Source organism: Micropterus dolomieu, linkage group LG14 (assembly GCF_021292245.1).
Source record: "Micropterus dolomieu isolate WLL.071019.BEF.003 ecotype Adirondacks linkage group LG14, ASM2129224v1, whole genome shotgun sequence".
Classification (NCBI taxonomy): domain Eukaryota; kingdom Metazoa; phylum Chordata; class Actinopteri; order Centrarchiformes; family Centrarchidae; genus Micropterus; species Micropterus dolomieu.
This window is the reverse complement of record NC_060163.1, coordinates 5,422,378-5,430,374: the sequence shown is the minus strand read 5'-3', so window position 1 is coordinate 5,430,374 and position 7,997 is coordinate 5,422,378. Positions and strand designations below refer to the sequence as shown.

The window sequence follows — 7,997 nt, the reverse complement described above, 5'->3', positions numbered from 1 at the left end:
AAATCAGCAAACTGTACGTAAAGTAGGAAAAGTAAAAGTACTTGTTCTGCTGAAATATTGCAAATGTGATTGAATTGTAAGCTATATATTATATCATTGGTTGTTATATATATATATATATATATATAGCATCGATGCATGAGCAGAATTTTACTGTTGTAGCTGGGTGAGGTGGAGCTAGTTTTAACTTCTTTGCCTACAGTTTTAACTCATAGACAGATGCGTTTTGTGAAGGATCTCATGTCAAAATGTTGGGAACTTGTTTAATAAATATTTTTAAAAGTTTTATGTAGAATCTCAATCTGAAAAGTAACCCATAGTCAAATGAATATAGTGGAGTAAAAAGTACAAGACTTCCCTCTGATTGAGTAAAAGTAACATGCAATGGAAATACCCAAGCACTTTTTGTGTGCAGCTACACTACATACATACAAGTAGAGACACTTTTATTCCCATAAGGGTCATCATGTCAAGATTACAAAGGACATTTTGGGGAAAGATTGGGAAAGCAATGTGTTGCAGCCAGGATGAGGCTATGATAGCAGCCTTCTCGCCTCTGCTTTTGAGTGCAACCGACTGGAACAGGTGTAACTACTTTAGCTTTGCTTGCTCTAGTCTAATCACAAAGTGTATCTGCCGATGAGTCATTTTAGCCACATTGTGCATAACAGGACACTTTGCTGTTGAATTTTCATTTTTAAATGCTTTGAGCACTGCAAAGTAAATTCCATATACCTCCAATGTGTCGGGTTGGAGGCAGATATCTCAGAACCTGGTTGAATAAAAGCAAAACCATCTGCATGGCCAGTAAAAGTGAGTGAGAAAATATGTTTCTGTAATTTGCGTGAAGGACTGAGGAGATCACATGTGATAGTAACATTATTCAACCTCCAAGCATGCACACACACACACACACACACACACACACACACACACACACACAAGAACATAATGTACCAAAGCCTGTATGATTACTGAGCCATTAGCATCAGCTGTAGTGCAGCTGGAATGAATGCACAGGAGAATTGCATAAAGAGTCTGATGACTTGTGAACGAGAGTTTGGCCTGAGGTTAGCTTGAGATTCATATTGGCGGCTTCCCTGGAGACGAACCTTAAACCTTGAGAAGACAAGATGAGAAACTTGAAAAGGCAGTGACTCATCACGTCTTTTTTTTTTTTTTGTCTCCATCGGTATTCAAGGAGAGCAGCTGTCCTGGAGTGAGCCTGTCTGTGGATCCACTATACCGCTCCTTCCTGCTGCCCTGAGTTCACACAGAACTGTCGCCGCCGAGGCTCTCCCAGTCAAGTGGATGTGCTAATGGAGCGGAGTGTTTTTTTAAGACGGACTCATTTAAGTTTCATCAGGCTGCTCCTGAGGGGCCAAGGGGGAGGGAGTTGGCCCCAGCCGGGGGGGAGGCGAGTAGCTGCCGTGGCATCGGCTCAGGCCATGGCTGCCGACCAGATCTGAAAGAGTGGAGCCTCTTTTCATCTACCATTCTTCTGCACTTCTTTTCATTACATTAGTACCAGTGTAGAAAGTGTTTTCAGTGGTGTGTGTTGAAAGGTAACCTCTTAGGAGGGCCCAGGCTAATAACTCCTACCTTCAGTTTTTGTTGAAACTATTTTTAAATGGGTTGATTCAACTGCATGGTTATTTTGGACGTGGGAGGTGCTGTTGAATTGTGTTGCATTTTAGTAAAAGGTGTTTATTTTACTTTGTTCCCCATTTATATCGGTGAGGGTGGGCTAAATCACAGAAGCAATCTTCTACAATATCTCACAAAAGTGAGTACACCCCTCACATTTTTGTAAATATTTGATGGTGAACTCCATGCCCAAGAGGGTTAAGGCAGTGCTTGGAAAATAATGGTGACCACACAAAATCTTACACTTTGTGCCCAATTTGGACATTTTCACTTAGGGGTGTACTCACTTTTGTTGCCAGCAGTTTAGACATTAATGGCTGTGTGATGTGTTATTTTGAGGGGACAGCAAATTTACACTGTTATACAAGCTGTACACTCACTACTTTACATTGTAGCAAAGTGAGTTTCAAAGATGAAAAGATAGAATCAAATAAATGTGAGGGATGTATTCATTTTTGTGAGACACTGTGTATGTCACACCTCTTCAGGGGGAACACGGAAGATTGCAATTTTAATTTGCAATGCTAGTCCATAAATGGGGAAAAACATTTACTGTGCCATAATAATTGTGTTTACATTTCAATTGGGGATTGTCCCATTAAAGACAAATTTTGCTACGTTTTATTTGAATGTCCAATTCCTGTTGATAGGACATGTAGTATATTGAAGTAACACATTCCTCAGTGTGTGCTATATTAAACAAGCTGAGTTCTTCTACTCCTAGCTGTGTCTGCAGTGCCTATGTATACCAGGATGCATTGCGCAGAGTTTCTGGCGCCAGTGCCCACCCTAAAATAGCCTGTAGTTCTTCCGTGACTCCAACTATGTCACTGTACCCGTCTGCTGCGAAACAACAACAGATTTTGCAGCAATAGAACTCAGATGAGGATTCACAACTGTAATCTGTTGTGATGTTTATGACCAATTATACATAGCTTCAGAATACTTGCTCAGTTTTGAATCTTCTTTGGATTTTGTTCCTGATTACAGTTAACATGAGATAAAAAGTTACACATCTGTGTGTGTGTGCGTGTGTGTTTGTGTGTGTGTGTGTGTGCGTGTGTGTTTGTGTGTTTGTGTGTGTGTCTTAACAGATTGTTTTCTGAGTTTAGGCTGTTATTTGTGTCAAAATGTCTCACAATTTGAACACATTTGAGCGTGGGAGTGTTGGTGTGCTGGCCCGTGTGTGCGTGTGTGTGTGTGTGTGTGTGTGTCTGTGCTGAGTGTGTGAGAGAGGGAGCGAGAGAGAGAGAGAAATGGGAGAGTGAACACGATGTACCCAGGCACAGTTTTCCTGGGCGGCGTCCAACTGTAGGAGTCTGCTTGCAGCTATGTACTTTGGGGACGCCTCCAATCACGTCCCCGCTATTCTCTGTCCTTTACCCTAACCTGATCTAACCCCGCCCCTCAACACATACTGCCACTGATACCCCTCCAATGCCCTTTACATCCTTTCTTGTCCCACTATCCGCTCGCTTCTCCCCTCTCATTCCTCTCCTCCTGCCCTCTGTCCTCTAAACTTAACCAGTCCTTTCATGGTTTTCGGCAGCCCCTTTATGGTTTCTCCCACCTCCAAGAGACCCGTACAGTCTCCTCTTTCTCTCTCTCCTCATCTTTTGGCCCTTCCTACCTTTCACTTGTCCTTTGGAAGCTTAATGGAGTGGAGGGTTTGGTCATGTGAGGTGAATGCAGTCTCTTGTGCTAAGCCTGCAGGCTGGTGCCAGTGGCATGAAGACAAAGCAGAACCCCTAAAATACACAGTGACACACACGCACTATAATCACTACACCAACACAAGAATTTAAAGTGGTAATCCTTGAGATCCTCTTCTCTCTGTTTTGGCAACACGTCAAATGGTGGTGTTTTGGCTCTGTGGCCCAGACCTTTCTGTTGATGAAGTTTCTAACTACAGTTCTTCTATTCATAAAAAAATACCCCTCTGTGCCATTTAGCCTTGCTGTCTACCATTTCTCCCAGAGGTCAAATGTGGTACTACAAACAAAAGAACCCACTCACGGCTTTGAAAGCATTTATTTCCATGTGGAGCTAGCATTATAGACATATAAAATTAAATATAAAAAATAAATTAAAATGCATCTGTAAAAATGCTTAGAGGACACCTCAAATGCCACACAAGGTCTTGAAGTGAATTATGCAGGTTTAAAAATTTACACATACACAACATACTGAACCTTGAAAAGCAACAAGCGTTGGGTAAGGATGTTATGTTCAAATAAATGGGTATGAACATTTTGCAATACCATGTCCAGTTCTCCTTAATACATCCAAATACCTTCCAGATAGCAGGTGTAATGGATTGTGGGTAAACCCAGCCTGGTTCCAGACCTGTGAAACACTGCCCACATCTAAGATTTGTTCAGCAATTCATGCAAGTTCCTAGCAGCTGCTACTGCAGCTTCTGTGTCGACTGAAAGACATATCAGTCACTACTTACTGGTCAGGGCAAAACAAAATAACCCCCACTCCCACCAATTGCATGGCTCACATGAACACAGTACCAGGCTGAAAGAATGACGTGGATCAAAATGTCAGGTTAGTCTGATTGTCAGGCTGGGGTAAACCACCCCTGCCCTGTTTGCTTTGAGTGGTGAAATGCCATACCTGTACCTGGGGGCTCAGTTGACCCAGTTGCCTTTCTTGTTATCTTAGCTGCTCTCTGTTGTGATGTCAGAGCAAGATTAACCCTGAACCTAAACATAGCCCTATCTCTAACCAGAAGAGCACATCCATGGTTTGTGCACTGGTATGCACATGAGTAACCAGTGAAAGTTGTAAACAACCTAAGAATTATTGTGAATGCAGGCACTATGGCTGTCATTCTTCTCATACAATCAACCACAAAATTAACTTGACAGACTTGGGTATCCCTGACCATGTAGTTTGATTTCAGTCATACTTAAGTGATAGACAATTTTGTTACCATTTCTATGCTAATGATACACAAAGTACATCTCTGTCATGCCAAAGGACCCCATTGTACTGCATGCTCTCATTGCCTGTCTCACTGACATTAATGTATGAATCGGTACAAATCTTTTAAAGCTAAATGAGGAAAAAGCTGAGGTTATTTTAATAGAACCCAATGCAGCAAGATAAATGTTTACATTTAAATTCTCATTTAAACAAGGTCACTACACATTTTAGGAATATTGCCAGATTCAGACATTTTTAACTAAGAAAAATGCTAAAATACTCACTCACACTTTCATTACCAGCCATCCAGTCTATAAGACAACTACAGCTAGTCCAGAATTCTGCAGCCAGAGTCTAAACTAAAACAAGATGAATCACAACACCTCACTGCTTAAGACACTCCACTGTATCTTTAAGAATTTATTTTAAAGTTCTTTTACTTGCTTTAAATGATCTCCCTCCTCCCTAGATTAGAGATCTTCTTGTTCCGGCCAGATCACTAAGTTCTTCCATGGCTTTTCATTTAAATATTCCTATGTGTTCCTTGAAAGTACTGTAGAGGTTGGATTCTGTTTTTATGCCCCTAAACCAGGACACTTGCTGAATGGCAAGCTATCTCTGTATTTTGAAGTAATGTTATAGCCTTAGTTTTAATCATAGGTTTTTACGTTATTTTAATCTGTGGTGTTTATTTTATTTTGTTTCATTCCTTTTACATGAACTGAGTCTTATTAAACAGCACCAGATAATCAGCATTGAACAAAAGATTCCACAAGGGTACCCATGGTTATAGTGACTCCGGTAAGGGTGGAAGTGCAGCAGTGATGTACACATCAGTGGTTTTGGACAGTTCCCTCATGGCTGAAGACAAGACGACACATAGTCAACGCAGAGACCAAACCGAACCCTTAAAGAAAGCAGCAAAACATCAACCAAAGCAAGTGAAAATTATGTCAATTTAGAACTGATTCCACAATGATAGCCCAAGAAACACATGTCAGTATTTTGGAACAAGCTGGGTAGCTTAAGGCAGATCACTCTCCACAAGCATCATCAAAGTTGATATTCAAGCATCAAGAAAAAGGTTTTGTGTTAGAGACAAGTCAAGGAGCTGAAAGTTAAACTGAGTTGAAGCGCCAAAACAAGATTAGATGACTTGTTCAAATGGATTAAATTTTTGGACTACGGAATCTTCAGGACAACACTCTCCCAGATGAGGGAGGAGGAAGGCGGGTCCAACAAGATAGAGAAACACTGATACAGAAAGAGGGATGGGTGGAAAGCGTGAGAGAGGGAGATGAACGAGGGAATGAGGGAACCGACGGGATGAGCGAGGGAAATCTGGGTTTAAGAGCTTTGCTCCGCTTTAACAAGAGCAAATTATTCGAGCCTGCAAACAATGGAGCCAAGAGAGGAAGAGGACTCAACTGAGATCAACACCATGTAGGAATAATGTAGTTCTCCGTCAACACACAGCAGAGAGATTTTACCGTCTGGAGGCTGGAGACACTCTCCTAATTGTGTTTTGATAAAAGAGAAATGGCTCGTACTTCATTTTCCAATTATAACTGCAGCACTGATTAAAACACGGTGATTTTTGTCTATTTTGGCAATTTGTCATGCAATTACAGTTGAGTAAATTAAAGTTGAGTAAAAACTTTTGTTTGCAGAAACCCCTATTTACATAAATTTGTTCTGAATAACATATTGTTATTACCCCCGCCAAGGAGGTTATGTTTTCGGTGCTGTTTGTTTGTGTGTCAACAGGATTATGGAAAAACTACAGGCCTGATTTTCATGACACTTGGTAGAAGGGTGTCACATGAGCCAAGGAAGAACCCATTAAATTTTGGCATGGATCTGAATCACGGGGCAGATACACAAATTGTTTTTCACTTTTGTTAACAGGTCCATTGTAACACCTTTGTCTACGGAGAAATAAATTGAATTTTGTCACACGAGTGCCAATTCGTTATAATAAAGTAAGTGGTGTGCCATGACTAAACATTCAGCAAAATATAACAGGCACCTCAAATATCACCATTGAAAATAGTATCAGGGATGTGATTTTTGTCCAGCAGAGATGAGGCTTCAGTTAGGCACAACCATATTTTGATTCTGTAAGTCCAATAGTGGTTGCACTTTGTAAATTATCAATTTGTAAATCATGGAAGACTAGACTATTGGTCTTGACCCTTCTAGTTTTATTTACATTTAGAACGACAGCGGTACATGTTGAAGGTTGAATCGAACGCAACATTGTAAAAATGTATTCCAGAGTAAGCGACACAGTGTGCAGAAGTTTTTATTGAAACGACAACTGTGCCAAAATGTGTCGCCATCATGTGAACATGTGATGTCTAAACTATCACCAACAAAAAAAACACCATTAGTGATGAAATAAATACTCAGATTTTTTACTTAAAAGTAGAATTGTCACAATGTAAAAATTGCCACTTTTAGCTCGTTGTCTTGTTTTGATAGGTGTAGTGCTGCCAAAGTGCACTTGAACAACTATTTTTCTACAAGCGAGGAAATAGAATATTTGCAGTTCGCGTACCATTTTTAAAGTATTTTTAGGAAGATCCAACCATCACTAAAGACTATGTCATGCCAAATGACTAGCCAAAAAACTTTGGTGTGTTGATTGATTCACATCAACTTATGTATTGAGGAGCATGACAGCATTCCATCTTAAAAGTTGCCAGTAGCCTTTGAGCGGCACAGTGAATTAAATATTTTTTTCTCCAGTCTGTAGCTAGCTAAGGTTAGTAAAGATGAAAAGGCAGCAAAACATCACCTTTCATTTTGTGGAACAGCTAAAAGTAACTTCAACTTCATAGGTTTTCATTGCCTAGATAAGGATGACTTTTCCTCAGAATGGATGTTTCAAATGCTGCAGCAGACAGTTGTTTTACATGAAAAAACCCCTAGAAACAAATGGCTGGCAGAAGTAGCAGGTGAAAATACTAATGCACTTAGCAGATAAAACCCCAGACATTTTTCTCAGGAGTTGGTGGAGACTGAAACAGAGGTAAAAGGAGAGTAAATGTTGAATAATCATCAGGTGGACTGAAATAGGACTCAAAATGAATGCGGATGTTGCAATCAAGCGGGAAGTCTGATGTAAATAAATGTACTGTAGTGCGGCACTTAAGAAAATCAATACATTTTTCTGGAATGTAGTGGAACACAGTCGAAATATAAAGCAGCACAAAATGGTAATACTTTATTTTGTTAAGTACCTAAAAATTACACAGTATAAGTACAGTACTTGAGTAAATGTACTGTAACACTGACAGCCAACATAAACAATCATTTTAGCTTCAAAAGAGCATTTATTGTAATCTGCCTGTCCTGATACAACCTTTTCTTCATGCAATTAACAGCACCAACTTACATCAGAAATGATGTCA

The 7,997-nt window shown here is 40.1% G+C and overlaps 1 long non-coding RNA gene across 1 annotated transcript; it reads right to left on the bottom strand.

Annotated features, from left to right (window-relative positions):
• Positions 1-476: 476 nt before the first annotated feature.
• LOC123983378 lies at positions 477-4,960 on the bottom strand. The gene is made up of 3 exons (XR_006828176.1): positions 4,866-4,960; positions 3,278-3,395; positions 477-1,465 (listed from the first exon to the last, which is right to left on the bottom strand). It is a non-coding gene; the product is annotated as an uncharacterized LOC123983378 (long non-coding RNA).
• Between the last annotated feature and the right edge of the window lie 3,037 nt (positions 4,961-7,997).